Source organism: Ctenopharyngodon idella, chromosome 15, assembly GCF_019924925.1.
Source record: "Ctenopharyngodon idella isolate HZGC_01 chromosome 15, HZGC01, whole genome shotgun sequence".
Classification (NCBI taxonomy): Eukaryota; Metazoa; Chordata; class Actinopteri; order Cypriniformes; family Xenocyprididae; genus Ctenopharyngodon; species Ctenopharyngodon idella.
The window spans coordinates 27,758,322-27,773,155 of record NC_067234.1 but is presented as its reverse complement, the minus strand read 5'-3'; positions in this window follow the sequence as shown (position 1 = coordinate 27,773,155).

Here is a 14,834-nt window from a genome sequence, read left to right as displayed (position 1 = left end):
AAAAATGAAAACCACCTATAAGTCGATAGGTGGCTCTGCAGCTGCTTTCTGGGTTACATATAATAAAAACAATTTAAAACCTAGACGTATTAATATTTCACCTCCTGCTATAAATGACAAGCAACAACATTTTGCATTTATCTAAATTAACTCAGAACAGAAGTCAAACACACCCACACTAATCTCCACTTTGGACAATAATGCATGCAAATTAAATATTAAGGTCATCAAAGGGAAGCAATTCTGTGCCCTCATACGCAGCTGGAAGACAAGGAGGAGGTCAGGCTTTATGGGCTCTGGATGGCTTCAGGGGAACATCAAAGCCGTCTGGAGGTTTATATTTAGTCGTAGCTGTTGAATGGGGTTTTATGTACATGCTAGTGGCTGTGAGCTTTATCAGGATAGAAAGTTACTCATCAAATGTGCAAACTAATGTGGGCAGCCTGTGACTTATTTAACACAAGTGTGAGATGTGAGTTCTCTCTGCTCAGAAGTAATTGTCTTCGCCTGCTGTTTGCAAGAAGCTAATGGCAAGAAACAATTCAGATGTCGTCCGTATTTTTCTGGACCTCAGTCACACCACTTCAGAGAAAATACACTCAGACTTGATTTTTCTAGTTTATCTGCTTCATTGATGGTACAGTAACTTGGCAACTTTGTGTGTGATTTAGTTTTAATAGCTGGGTCACTTGTTTCATGCTACAAAACATTATATCTTCCCTTCAAAAAGAAATCGCTTGCTTTTCGAGATTATAGCTAAACAAATTGGAGAGTTCAGGGTTTAAACGAGTTTAATAAGAGTCTTTTCTACGCCACTGAGCCAACCCAGATAGGATGTGGGCCTCATTTCCTGCCTGCTCATCACCTGCCAATCACCCTGTCATTCAGGGCCAAGGTCTGAATACAGCTTAAACACCTCCCACTGTTTGCGAAGGAGATGAGCCAACGCAAAAGGAATGAGAGATACTTGACAGTTCCCTTTTTTCTGAACTGTAAATATCTAAAAATCCCAGATTAAAAAAATATTTTACAAAAGATGTAAATAACTTTATTTAGAGAATAACTCAAGAGCTACTCTGGCATAGATAGCATATCTAGTTTCGTTCCTGTTCAACAAAGCTTGTCTCAACATGCAGCAAAAACAAAACCTCAATCATCTTTTTATCATCCGGGCTGAGAAAGGCAATAATGTACTTTCTACTTCAATCGTAATGAAATCTGTGTTTCTGATCTCGCCACAATAATTGAGAACAGGATCTTGAAGTGTCAATGCACTACGGTTCTGTGCAATCCCAGCATCATCAGACGCCTTCATTTCACCAAGCAATCAACTCTCATCAAGCCTGACCACCAGATCTTTCTGTCGAAAGTCGCTGAGCTATTTAAATTATTTAAAATGTGTGTCTTCAAACTCTTTCGGTTTATTTCATGCAAAAAGCAGAGATTTCTTTTCTCAATTTTTGTAGGACATAGAGTCCATACCACAAACTGAGTCGATTGCAAGCTTGTTCTTGATGAGGTAATTCTTCCCGCACAAGCCATCTGGCAAAGCCACAAAACCAAATACAAACAGCCTTGCAATTCAAGACCTTGTTTTGTGCATTATAATACACAGTGTGATTCTTTGAATATTTGTTCTTTCTTTATGCTATGAGAAAATGGCCTCTCTCATTGTTTATGAGACACAAGCCTGAGTGCATCTGCATTCTGTAAACTATATTTATTGTCTTGTGAATCCTGAGGCTGATGGAATGACTCACATCCAAAACATATGGAAATAATAATTCCAGTGGCTACTATCTAAATATGTATACTGGATAAATAAAATGTATAATTTTGTTTTGAGCCTGGATTGAAACTATAAAAAAGACTCAAAAATATAAAGTATATTTTTAAATAAAAACATTAATTATAAAAGGCACTGTACCTTATATTTTTATTTAAAAAAAAAAAAAAAAAATATATATATATATATATGTATATACAATCTATAAATACATCTTAAATAAGAGTGAAACTCAAATTACACAAAAGTTTAATGTCAGTGGGTTTCATTAATCATTAAATGATTTAAAACTGACGGTAAAGACATTTATACATGTTACAACAAATCTTTATTTAAAATAAATTCTTTTGTTTTGTTTTTTTTTTTACTTCAGAATCCTGAAAAATATTCGACAAAAATTTGAAGTAGCACATCTGTTTTCAGCATTGATAATAATAAGAAATGTTTCTTGAGTACCAAATCATCATTTTAGAGTGATTTCTGAAGGATCATGTGACACTGAAGACTGGAAACTTTCCATCACAGGAATAAATTACAATTTAAAATATATTAAAGTAGAAAACAGTTATTTTAAATTGTAATAATATTTCAGAATATTACATTTTTTTGATCTCTGTATTTTTTATCTTGTATTTTTGATCGAATACATGCAGCCTTGGTGAGCGTAAGGGGGCATTTACAGGTGCTGGTCATATAATTAGAATATCATCAAAAAGTTTTTATTTCACTAATTCCATTCAAAAAGTGAAACTTGTATATTATATTCATTCATTACACACAGACTGATATATTTCAAATGTTTATTTCTTTTAATTTTGATGATTATAACTGACAACTAAGGAAAATCCCAAATTCAGTATCTCAGAAAATTAGAATATTGTGAAAAGGTTCAATATTGAAGACACCTGGTGCCACACTCTAATCAGCTAATTAACTCAAAACACCTGCAAAGGCCTTTAAATGGTCTCTCAGTCTAGTTCTGTAGACTACACAATCATGGGGAAGACTGCTGACTTGCCAGTTGTCCAAAAGACGACCATTGACACCTTGCACAAGGAGGGCAAGACACAAAAGGTCATTGCAAAAGAGGCTGGCTGTTCACAGAGCTCTGTGTCCAAGCACATTAATAGAGAGGCGAAGGGAAGGAAAAGATGTGGTAGAAAAAAAGTGTACAAGCAATAGGGATAACCGCACCCTGGAGAGGATTGTGAAACAAAACCCATTCAAAAATGTGGGGGAGATTCACAAAGAGTGGACTGCAGCTGGAGTCAGTGCTTCAAGAACCACTACGCACAGACATATGCAAGACATGGGTTTCAGCTGTCGCATTCCTTGTGTCAAGCCACTCTTGAACAACAGACAGCGTCAGAAGCGTCTCGCCTGGGCTAAAGACAAAAAGGACTGGACTGCTGCTGAGTGGTCCAAAGTTATGTTCTCTGATGAAAGTAAATTTTGCATTTCCTTCAGGGTCAGGGTCAGGGTCAGGGTCCCAGAGTCTGGAGGAAGAGAGGAGAGGCACACAATCCACATTGCTTTAGGTCCAGTGTAAAGTTTCCACAGTCAGTGATGGTTTGGGGTGCCATGTCATCTGCTGGTGTTGGTCCACTGTGTTTTCTGAGGTCCAAGGTCAACGCAGCCGTATACCAGGAAGTTTTAGAGCACTTCATGCTTCCTGCTGCTGACCAACTTTATGGAGATGCAGATTTCATTTTCCAACAGGACTTTGCACCTGCACACAGTGCCAAAGCTACCAGTACCTGGTTTAAGGACCATGGTATCCCTGTTCTGAATTGGCCAGCAAACACGCCTGACCTTAACCCCATAGAAAATCTATGGGGTATTATGAAGAGGAAGATGCGATATGCCAGACCCAACAATGCAGAAGAGCTGAAGGCCACTATCAGAGCAACCTGGGCTCTTATAACACCTGAGCAGTGCCACAGACTGATCGACTCCATGCCACGCCGCATTGCTGCAGTAATTCAGGCAAAAGGAGCCCCAACTAAGTATTGAGTGATGTACATGCTCATACTTTTCATGTTCATACTTTTCAGTTGGCCAAGATTTCTAAAAATCCTTTCTTTGTATTGGTCTTAAGTAATATTCTAATTTTCTGAGATACTAAATTTGGGATTTTTCTTTAGTTGTCAGTCATAATCATCAAAATTAAAAGAAATAAACATTTGAAATATATCAGTCTGTGTGTAATGAATGAATATAATATACAAGTTTCACTTTTTGAATGGAATTAATGAAATACTTTTTGATGATATTCTAATTATATGACCAGCACCTGTACATGACACCATTTTCAACTAAAAACGGAAAACTTTTTATGCGTTTTGGCCGTTCATTTACCCAACAAGGGCGTTTTGGGGGCCTGAAAATGCAAACTTTTGAAAACGGGTTTCACAGGGCAAGTTTTAGAAAATGATACCGTTATTGTCTCTGTGTTAGTTCAGACTATAGGTGTGTAGTGTTTCTTTACAAGGTGACATTGTCAACTACTGGCCTGGCATGCATAATACAGCGATTTTAGTAATTTCGTGGATCCGTGTGCATGGGGACCGTTCTGACAGCGTTGTCGCCTATATGTGAAAAACGCACATACATCAATGTCGTGTAAACGTACCCTAAGAGACTTCTTTAAAAAACATAAAAAATTCTTACCAACCCCAAACATTTGAACAGAAAAGTACACTGTAGGACATAAAAGACCAAATCACATTAACATGGTGGTTTCAAGGTGTCACTGTATATGTCGTAATTGCTCAGCAGCACATCTTAACAACCTCATCATCCTTAAGTAGCATTTTGTGGTCTTTGGTTGTTCCCATAGAGTTGTGTCGCAGTGAGAGGCCATGTCAGACAGTACAGACTGAGGCTTGACCAGTCACCGCAGCTTAGGCAGTTTGTGGAGCCTTGGTTCGGGCTACAAAGAACCCACAGACCCAGCGGCCATTCAGCCCCACTGGGCAGGGATCTATCAAGCAGTCCACCTGCGTGCTTGTTCTCACACATAAATGCAAGGGCAAGCATAAAGCATTTGGCTTGAGGGGAAATGAAAGCCTTGCACCATGGTGACATCTGTCCTAAAGAAAAATTGTCGCAAGTGGCATTTCTGCATGTTTTTGACCACTTTAAAAAAAAGACCAACAAAACAAGGAAATTAAATGGAGAGCAAAAGAAAGAAAGAAAAAGAAAAATCACTGAACCTGCAACTTCAGAGCACTAACGCATGTGTTTTACAGAGGTCCTATATTTCAATATAGTAATTCCCAAACTTGCTTCGCCAAGCAGAAACAGACTATCATGCTTTAGAAAATCCCTTTATCTGTCTTAGAACTCAAAAGCTTCACAAAAAGATCTGGCACTCTGAACCTGCCTAAAACAACATTAAGCTGAATTTATTTTTTTTATTTATTTTTTTTTTAGAAATTTCAGTGTATGAATATTTGAGAGTAATGAATTCAGTCAAAATTCCCTGGGGCTGCAATAAGAGCGTGGAAGACAGAAAATAAACTGCACTACATGATTGTATTTCTCAACCCATCAGACTATGGCCTACAATATTGAACTGTCAGAAGACTATATTTTGCTTTTCCTCTGAGTCCCTATTTATTCAAGCAATACATCTGTGAGTAGATAGTGACCCTAAGCTCCTTACACTGCAGCCGGCAATGCACCAAGACACATAACCCTCACATCAAAAGTTAAAGGGCAACGCTCAGCAGAGCAGATAGGAATGCCGCGGGGTGAAGGGACCAGACACGCTTTTTCACTGCTCAGTCGATGTTATGGTCATATTCTACAGAAGACAGAGCTTTGGACTGTCCCCGAAAAGTAGCCTCTGGCCTCTGGGGTCAGTTGGACCTAGATCATCTCTATTATCTGAAAAGACTATAGGATGAAGCTGACAATTTAAACCAGTGGTACTGGAGATATCGGTGTATGAAAAAAACAAGTAAAAAACAAAATGCCAAACTACATTAAAAGGACCCAAGCCATTAATCTTTTTGGATATGTCTGTACTAGCTTTGCACACCTAGATTGGGAAATATTTGCCCATTCATTCTTGCAGAATTGTTCAAGTTCAGTCAAATTCTGTGGTTAGTGGCAATGGACTGCTCTCTTTAAGTCCATCCACACGGATCGGATTTAAGTCAGGGATCTGACTTGGTCACTCAAGGACATCCACCTTCCTATCCTTAAGCCATTGCACTGTTCATTTGAGAGTATGTTAGAATGACAATGACCTGCCCATCTTCAGCGGTCTAGCAGAGGGACGCATGATTTCCTCAAGAATTTGAATAAACTTGGCAGCATCCATTTTCCCTTCAATCCTGACCAATCGCCCAGTCCCTGCTAAAGAGAAACAGCCCCACAGTATAATGCTGCCACCACCATGCTTCACAGTAGGTATGGTCTGTTTTGGGTGGTGTGCTGTGTTTGCTTTTCGCCAAACATTGCGCTTGGAGTTCAGTCCAAAAAGGTCAATTTTGGTTCCATCGGACCATAGCACCTTTTGCAAGTTGGATGGAGTCTTCCAGGTGTGTTTTTGCATAGTGCAAATGAGAGTGTGGCACTTTTTCAGGAAAGGCTTCTTTCTTGCCACCCTGCCATACAGGCCAGTTTTGTGTAAAGCTTGTGGGATAGTTGTCACATGCACAGACTGACCAGTCCCAGCCATAAAGCCTTGTAAGTCCTTCAAAGTTGCCTTTGGCCTCTTGGTAGCTTCTCTGATCAATATCTTCCTGGCTCTGTCATCCAGTGTGGACGGATGGCCTGATCTAGGCAATGTGTTGGTGGTGCCATTCGCATTCCACTTTTTAATGATGCTCCGAACAGTATTTGGAGAGATAGCGAAAATGTTTTTGTAGCCTTCTCCTAACTTGTGCCTTTCAAAAACTTTATCCCAGAGGCCTTTTGAAAGCACTTTCCCAACCATGGTGAATTCTTTGCAGTACCATGCACTACTAAGGAAGTGGAAGCTTTAAGAAACAGCTGGTTTTATTCTGAAGTAATCAAAACCACGATTGATGCAGACTGTCCTCCAAAAAAAAAAAAAAAACGACCCTATAGGTCGTTTTTCAAGCACCTTATTACGACCTATATGTACGTTTTAAAGTCATGCGCCCTCTAGCCGGTGTAAAAATAATGAGTGTTGTGTTACGTATGTCGTCATGAAATGACGTATGACAGTCGTTACCAATCAAAATGAATGCTCATTTAAATGCAATGTGTGGACTTTTTACACCATTTGTCCTATTTCCATTTAGCAAAACTCATTTTTTTATTAAAGACTACACCCACCCCACCCCTAAACCTACACCTACCCCACCTCACCCTAACTGCCTCTTTTGTTTTTTTGGCGCGCAAAATGTATTCTCGTTGCTTTATAATATTAAGGTTGAACCACTGTAGTCACATGAACTGTTGTAAATATGTCTTTAGTACCTTTCTGGGCATCTGAAAGTGTTAATTATCTTGCTAGCAATAGAGGCCTCACTGAGCCATCGGATTTCATCAAAAATGTCTCAATTTGTGTTCTGAAGATGAATGAAGGTCTTACGGGTGTGGAACGACATGAGGGTGAGTAATTAATGACAATATTTTTTTATTTTTGGGTGAACTAACCCTTTAAAACTTAAAAATTAAAATGAAAACTGTAAATAAAAGCTTATTCAAATATTTAATAAATACTATAACAGTATATATAAGTGATAATAAAATAAGACAGGAAGGAAGTCCAGGAGTCTTGCTATCCTCTGATGGTGTAGTTGTGTGAGCAGTAGGTGATTTCACCCCTGAGATGCTTCTAAACGGTGCATGGGGAGACTGTGTGTAACTGAATAATTGAAGACACTCACGCATTTCATTTAAGGATTTGGCAGCGCAGTATGTGGGATCATGTTACCTCCACTGCATTCCTCACATATAAATGTACAGTCAGTACACTGTGAGTCAACTAAATATTTAAATGTAAGGCCTACATATACACATAAAAAATACATGAAGATGTATGAAAAAGAAGGGGTGTTGTCAGCACACGAAAGAGATTTGATCAAACAGTACAGGTACAAATGTATAAATGAAATAAAATAAATCTAATAAAAAGGAGAGACATTAATGTCTAATATATTCACATTTATATATAACATTTATGAAATTTTAGAAACTTTTTTTAACTAATATTTACATACCTTACATACATATATTAATATTTACACATACATATATTAATATTTACACACCTCTCTGTTTATATATTTGTTTATATTGCTCTCAATATATATATACAAAAAGAGAGAGAATTCTTCGGTTAAGATACAAGGTAATCCCGTTCTCCCTGGGTGATCACCGGCACAACATTTTCTCGCAACAGCACAGCCTTTTTAAATTGGCACCAATGAGGCCACGAAGAGATTAAATTGTTTAATCCTACACCAATTCATACACAGAACACAGTCAAATGAAGTCATTAGCTCTGCGTTAACAGCGGGGAAGCCAATTACAAACGGCAGCAAGAGCTCAGAGAAACATTACCTCTCGTGACTACGATCTACCACACAAGAACTCCAAATTCAATTCAGTTTATTCTCCAAAGAAGACCTGGAAAACCTGAAGCACCCACAGTAATGCAGCCACTCTTAATGCATTATTTATAGGTCTTAAGTTATTCATTAGACAAGACTGGGCACCATCCCATACTGTAGGTGTGGAAAACCATGAATATTAACAAGGGAGACTTGATATTTAAACATGCCGTGGAATAAATCGCTGCAAGTAAATGCCAAGTAAATAGCACAGCATGTTAGTTACAGTGTGCTGCTGCTTACCAATGCCTGTTGTTATTCTAAAGCATGACCTTTCCATTGCAAGATTGCTACTTCTTTCTCTTGGTTTTTGAAACACTTTGGGAGTAAAAAAAAAAAAACATACATTAATAAATAAAATTATGAATAAAATACGAGCAGACCCAGGCTGAGTTATTTCTCCACAGTCAAACAGTAACAATAGGCTCAGGCCATAGAGCTGTAGGTCCACATGTTAGCCAAATCAATGTCCTGAAAAAAACCGAAAGACGTCCTTATATTTATAGAGTGCAAAATTTGGATACTGGAAGTAAAGAAAATCCCATTCATTTTCTCAATAGGGAAATTCAATTTTAGCAGCAACATACAAACCTTTAAAGAGGCCATATTATGCCCTTTTATAAAGTCTCGATTTTGTTTTTAGTAGCCATTAGAAGAGTACACTGTGGTCAGCAACAGTACTCAGGTAGGCTGTGGCATTTAAACGATGCTCAATAGGTACTAAGAGATACTAATAGGTACTAAGAGGTGAAGAAAATATCCCCCACACCATGCTTGCGCCTCATTTTGAAGGCTGCGTCCTCTGGAGGTCGCATTTGAAGGCTGCATACGTCATTGAGATGGTCTCATTTAAGAAAAGTAACCGTTAGATTGCAAAGTAAGAAAGAAATTACAGTATTTTACACCTCATGAGGAATAACAGTCGGTTACGGAAATTACTTTTTTTTACACAAGGCGTATGCAGTAGAGATGCACCGTTTGCGATTTTCTTGGCCGATTCCGATTTCCGATTTTTTTGTAAGTGTGATCTGCCGATACTGATTTTTGCCAATTCCGATTTTCTTTCTAAGAATTATAATACAAAAATCTACTTTTCTTCAAAGCAAAGTTTTATTTTCATAAAAAACAAAAAACAAAAAAAAAACATATAAAACAGAAGCACAAATAAATGCAGTAGAATAGAGAGCTATGAAACTAAGTTTTTCAGATTAAGTAGGTTTTTATTCAGGTAAGAATACTAAACCTCCAGTGTTAAATGAACACTGTTAGTGTTAAATTAACATTGCCAGTGTTTATATAATCCACACCGGATTATATAAACACCGGGTGACACTGAAAGTTTTGCTCTGTACAAAAATTAAAGTAATCAAATGTAAAGTAACACATCCAGTGTTATTTTACATTGGTTACCTTAATTTCTGTAGTCTTTATTGTAAATATTAAATACAGATTCATTCTTACCATTAAAATTATACGTATTCAGTCAAGAGCAGAAAGTGATTTTCTTTGTCTTTTGTTCTTTGATTAACATGACAGACAGCAGCAGGAATATTGGACTGCTGTCCCTTTAAGAGTTTATGAACGGACACAATACTGTTACACATGCGTTGCAGAAGTTGCAGAGAAACAAAGATAACGATAATACATAACGGTATGCTAAGCTAAGCTTCTAACAGCAGCACTTTGTGTTTTCTGTTCGTAAGTATGTCTCCCTCGACGAAACTTAAAGGAAGCATATGTATCGAGATTGCTAACAGATAAGACAAGTTATCTTTTCGGCTCACTCGGGTTACAGCTGCGCTTACCTGACGTGAATGCACTGATGGACAGCTGTCTTTCCTCATTCGATGGGAGTTTGGATTTCATGTGCTTTCTCATTGTGGTGGTGATATTATGATAACTCGGTTTCATTAATTCATTTGATCAAAAGTAATTCCATTTTGTAAGATCACTTTCATCTAAGTAATTCCAAACTTCGCGAGGCAGACGACAACAGTGTGACGATCAAATTCAATAAACTTGTTAAACACGCGCCACCCAGTGCATTTAGTTATAACTGCAAGTTTTAGTGCTTAGGATTTATCATGGATTCACTGCATTTACGGCCAGCAAAGCAACGTAGTAAAATTCGAATAGTATTTTTATTTTTCGAATATTAATTACAGATCGAATATTCGACTATTTGTGCACACCCCTACCTCTGACATCAACAAGGATTTTTTTTCGCCCACAGAACTGCCACTCACTGGATATTTTCTGTTTTTCTGACCATTCTCTGTGAACCCTAGAAATGGTTGTGCATGAAAATCCCAATAGATCAGCAGTTTCTGAAATACTCAGAGCAGCCCGGCTGGCACCAACAACCATGCCACTTTCAAAGTCACTTAAATCACCTTTCTTCCCCATTCTTGCTCAGTATGAGCTTCAGGAGATCGTCTTGATCATGTCTACACATGCCTAAAAGCACTGAGTTGCTGCCATGTGATTAGCGTTAATGAGCAGTGCACCTAATAAAGTGGCCGGTGAGTGTGCATAACATATAGCAATAATAGAGTCATACTTAAAGGGTTAGTTCACCCAAAAATGAAATTTATTACTCACCCTCATGTCGTTCCAAACCCGTAAGACTTTCGTTCATCTTTGGAACACATATTAAGATATTTTTGATGAAATCCAAGAGGTTTTTTTTGTCCCCCATAGAAAGCAATGTAATTACCGTCATTCGAGGTCCAGGAAAGTACTAAAGACATCATTAAAATAGTGAATGTGACTACAGTGGTTCAACCTTAATGTTATGAAGCGATGAGAATACTTTTTGTGTACAAAATCCAAACAAAAATAACAACTTTATTCACACACGTGTTGTGCTGCTCACATGAACAGCCTTGACCAATACTATATATAATGTGTATAATAATAATGAGCCGGCGTTCGGACGGAAGCGCTGAACTGCATTCACTACGTCAACTGCGTAGAGAAGAATTTGTTGAATAAAGTCATCAAAAAGCACACAAAAAGTATTCTCATCGCCTTATACAATTAAATTCCACTAGTCACGTTGACTATATTAACGATGTCTTTAGTGCTTTCCTGGACCTTGAATGAAGGTAATTACGTTGCTTTATATCCACCTTATTCCTGACTAGCCTACTGCGTTTTGAATTATGGGTTGCACTTCCGGTTTGGGGAACTTCCATTTAAAAAGACTGAATCGTTTCAAATCATAAGGTTGCCCTACAAATAAAGCTTATCCGTCAGTTTGACTGAATGAGCTGTCAATTTTTCTTTCATGTTTTATTTTCAGACATCATGAGAATAACGTAACTTGGTATTTTAACATAACATGTTATAACAATAATATCTGTGGCAAGAGCTCTTTTCAGTCGCTGCTTTCTATACTCGTGATTATTTTCTTTTGTCCCTTTGCATACCGCTGTAATAGTATGAAAAAGGACAACATATACTGCACATTTGTGGTCTGTTCTCCCGATATAATTTACGATATATCCCATTAATAATTCACTGGAATGCACGAATAATCTCTCGTTTTTCTCCTCAAAGCCTCACGTCTCTTTCCAGGTTTGTTTTCACAGGTAAATACAATTTATTATCTGTAAAAATTATGGAAATCACTTTGAAATAGTATCACGCAATGCTGAAGTTCATTAACATTTTTTATTAAGGCAACGTATATTACATAATACAGATATATATCACTATAGTTATATTTAACCCATCCGTTATTGCTGTGGAAAGAATCACGCTTTTTCATGGCCTGATGCTTTTACACTTTTAAATGTCCTTTTAATGTTCGTTGGTTGAAGGGTTAGTAGAATAATGTCATCTCATTGTACCCAGTTTTAAAAAAAAACGTATTATTGCATTCATAGAGCGAGTCTTTTACTGACTGTTTACAGCTTAACGGAAGTTACACCCATAATTCGCGCAAAGCGTCATGGGGTGTAGGAATAAGGTGGATTGGGGATAAAAAAAAAAACCTCTTGGATTTCATCAAAAATATCTTAATTTGTGTTCCGAAGATGAATGAAGGTCTTACGGATTTGGAACGACATGAGGGTGAGTATTTAATGACAGAAATTTCTAACCCTTTAAATATAAATAACTATTTGTGTGTATTTGGTTTGGTTCATGACTCTATAACTCTTTAACAAATACCTTTTTTAAAATCCCTATGAGAAAAATGAATGGGCAAAATACTTCCGGAACCAAGGCTGCTTGAAAAGTGGGAGGCCACTGTTATGATCTATTAATAGATTGCATAGATGTAAAAATACAGAAACGAGGTGAATAACACAGCCTATATATCACTATTTAGTTTTGGTCAACAAATGTTTTCCTATCCCTGCGTGGAATTTGATTTTACCTTTCCACTGAGCTAAGAAAATACTGCAATTCCCTGATGAGTCTGCATCGCAAGAAGTGGTGTGACAGCACTTTTATCCCACAGGCAGTAAAATCTTTGCAGCATCATTTTCTCCACTCAAATAGTTATTGATGTTGAGACATGGTGATGTTCATGAGATTGTCCTGACACTGCAGTTTAAACACTGCTGCCAGGCGGTAAACCCTAAAAATGCTTAAGAAGCCTGTCATACATCATGTCACGGGGAGACTGTACGTGCCCATACCACAAAAGGAAATAAACTTTCACTGCCTACAGATGGTGATTCTGGGGTCCCAGCAAGGCCTTGGCTCATAAAGAGCACAAGGCACCATCTTATTTCACTAGCTGTGTTTTGCCCAGCTGTGGGCCCAGTCAGCAGGCTTTACGGTCACCGATGTAATTATACAGCAGCTTAGCAGCTCAAACAATGAAACAGCCTGTTCACCATTTACAGCCTCCCAACTCCCACTCATAAAATAATATGCCAAAATCAATAAGCTTCCAGATATGTCTCGGAAGGCTGATACATCTCGGTGAGAGCACCAGTCTGATGGAGCACAAATCCAGCCTAACAAGCTGAGGGGGAAGAGAGGGGTTAATTGGCATGTTGGAGCCATCCTTCAAAAGCTGGAGAGTGAACAGAATCAACTGAAGATGAATGAGACTGAGGGGGTGTCTTGATCACGCCGAGACGGCGTAACAACACAATAGCTCTCTGTCAGATGTATGTCTTTCTGCCACGAGTTTCCAGTTATGGTCGGCCAATCCTAATTATGTAAGCTAAATAAATATCTCTAATATTTGTAAATCAAATCTGATCTGATTATATGCATTAGTCAAGCATTGTTGTATTGGCGAGGAAAGGCATTAGCCATTCCTCCATCAGAACCTGCCATATTGGACTGGGTTGTTTTTAAACCATTTCTATAATGCCACAAACAGATATTGAAATCAATATACTATATCTTCAGTAAACCTATTTGCATACTAAACACAAAAGGCACTTTACCAGCATGTCTGTGGGGAAGATCAGACTACATCTGTCCATGACAGGCCTCGGCGGCAGGGGACAGGACCATCTGACCCTCTCCAGACCTGACCATCCACAGGATCCATCTGCTCAGCCTGCAACTGACTCCACAGTGCCATGTTACACACATAGGAACCCAGTCACAACCCTGCCAGACACAGCACTCTCTCTTTGCTTCGGTCTGATCTCATATTTAGCTATCTGGTCAAGCAGACTTACAAAACAAACTAAATGTATGGTATAACAGGAATGACCCATTCAAACTTACTCACCTCCATGTCACCTGTCTCTTCTGTCCTGTTACTCATCTCTCTTTCGTTGACCTGTCTGTATAAAAACAAACAAACAAAAAAAAAAAACATTAATTACACATTCAATATAGCCTGCTAACAGTCAGTTTACAACGTTTCTCAACAGAAGCAAAATTAATATGTTTGTGGTCAGTTTGCCACAACAAACGACAAACAAATAAACAAACTGCTGTTTACATTTTTCTTGGGCATGTAAACCATAAAACAATTGTTATTAAAGTGTTAGTTCACCCAAAAATGAAAATAATGTAATTTATTACTCACCCTCATGTCGTTCCACACCCCTAAGACTTCCGTTCATCTTCAGAACACAAATGAAGATATTTTTGATGAAATCCAATGGCTCAGTGAGGCCTCTATTGCCAGCAATGTTACTGCACCTCTCAAGACCTATAAAGGTACTAAAAACATATTTAAACATTTCATGTGAGTACAGTGGTTTTACTTTAATATTATAAAGCTATGAGAATACTTTTTGTGCGCCAAAAAAACCAAAGACTTTTCAACAATATCTAGTGATGGCCGATTTCAAAACACTGCTTCGGAGCATTACAAATTGAATCAGTGGTTCGGAGTGCCAAAGTCACATGATTTCAGCAGTTTAACAGTTTGATACGTGATCCGAATCACTGAATCGAAACAAAAGATTTGTAAAGCTCAGAAGCAGTGTTGAAATCGGCCATCACTAGATATTGTTGAAAAGTCG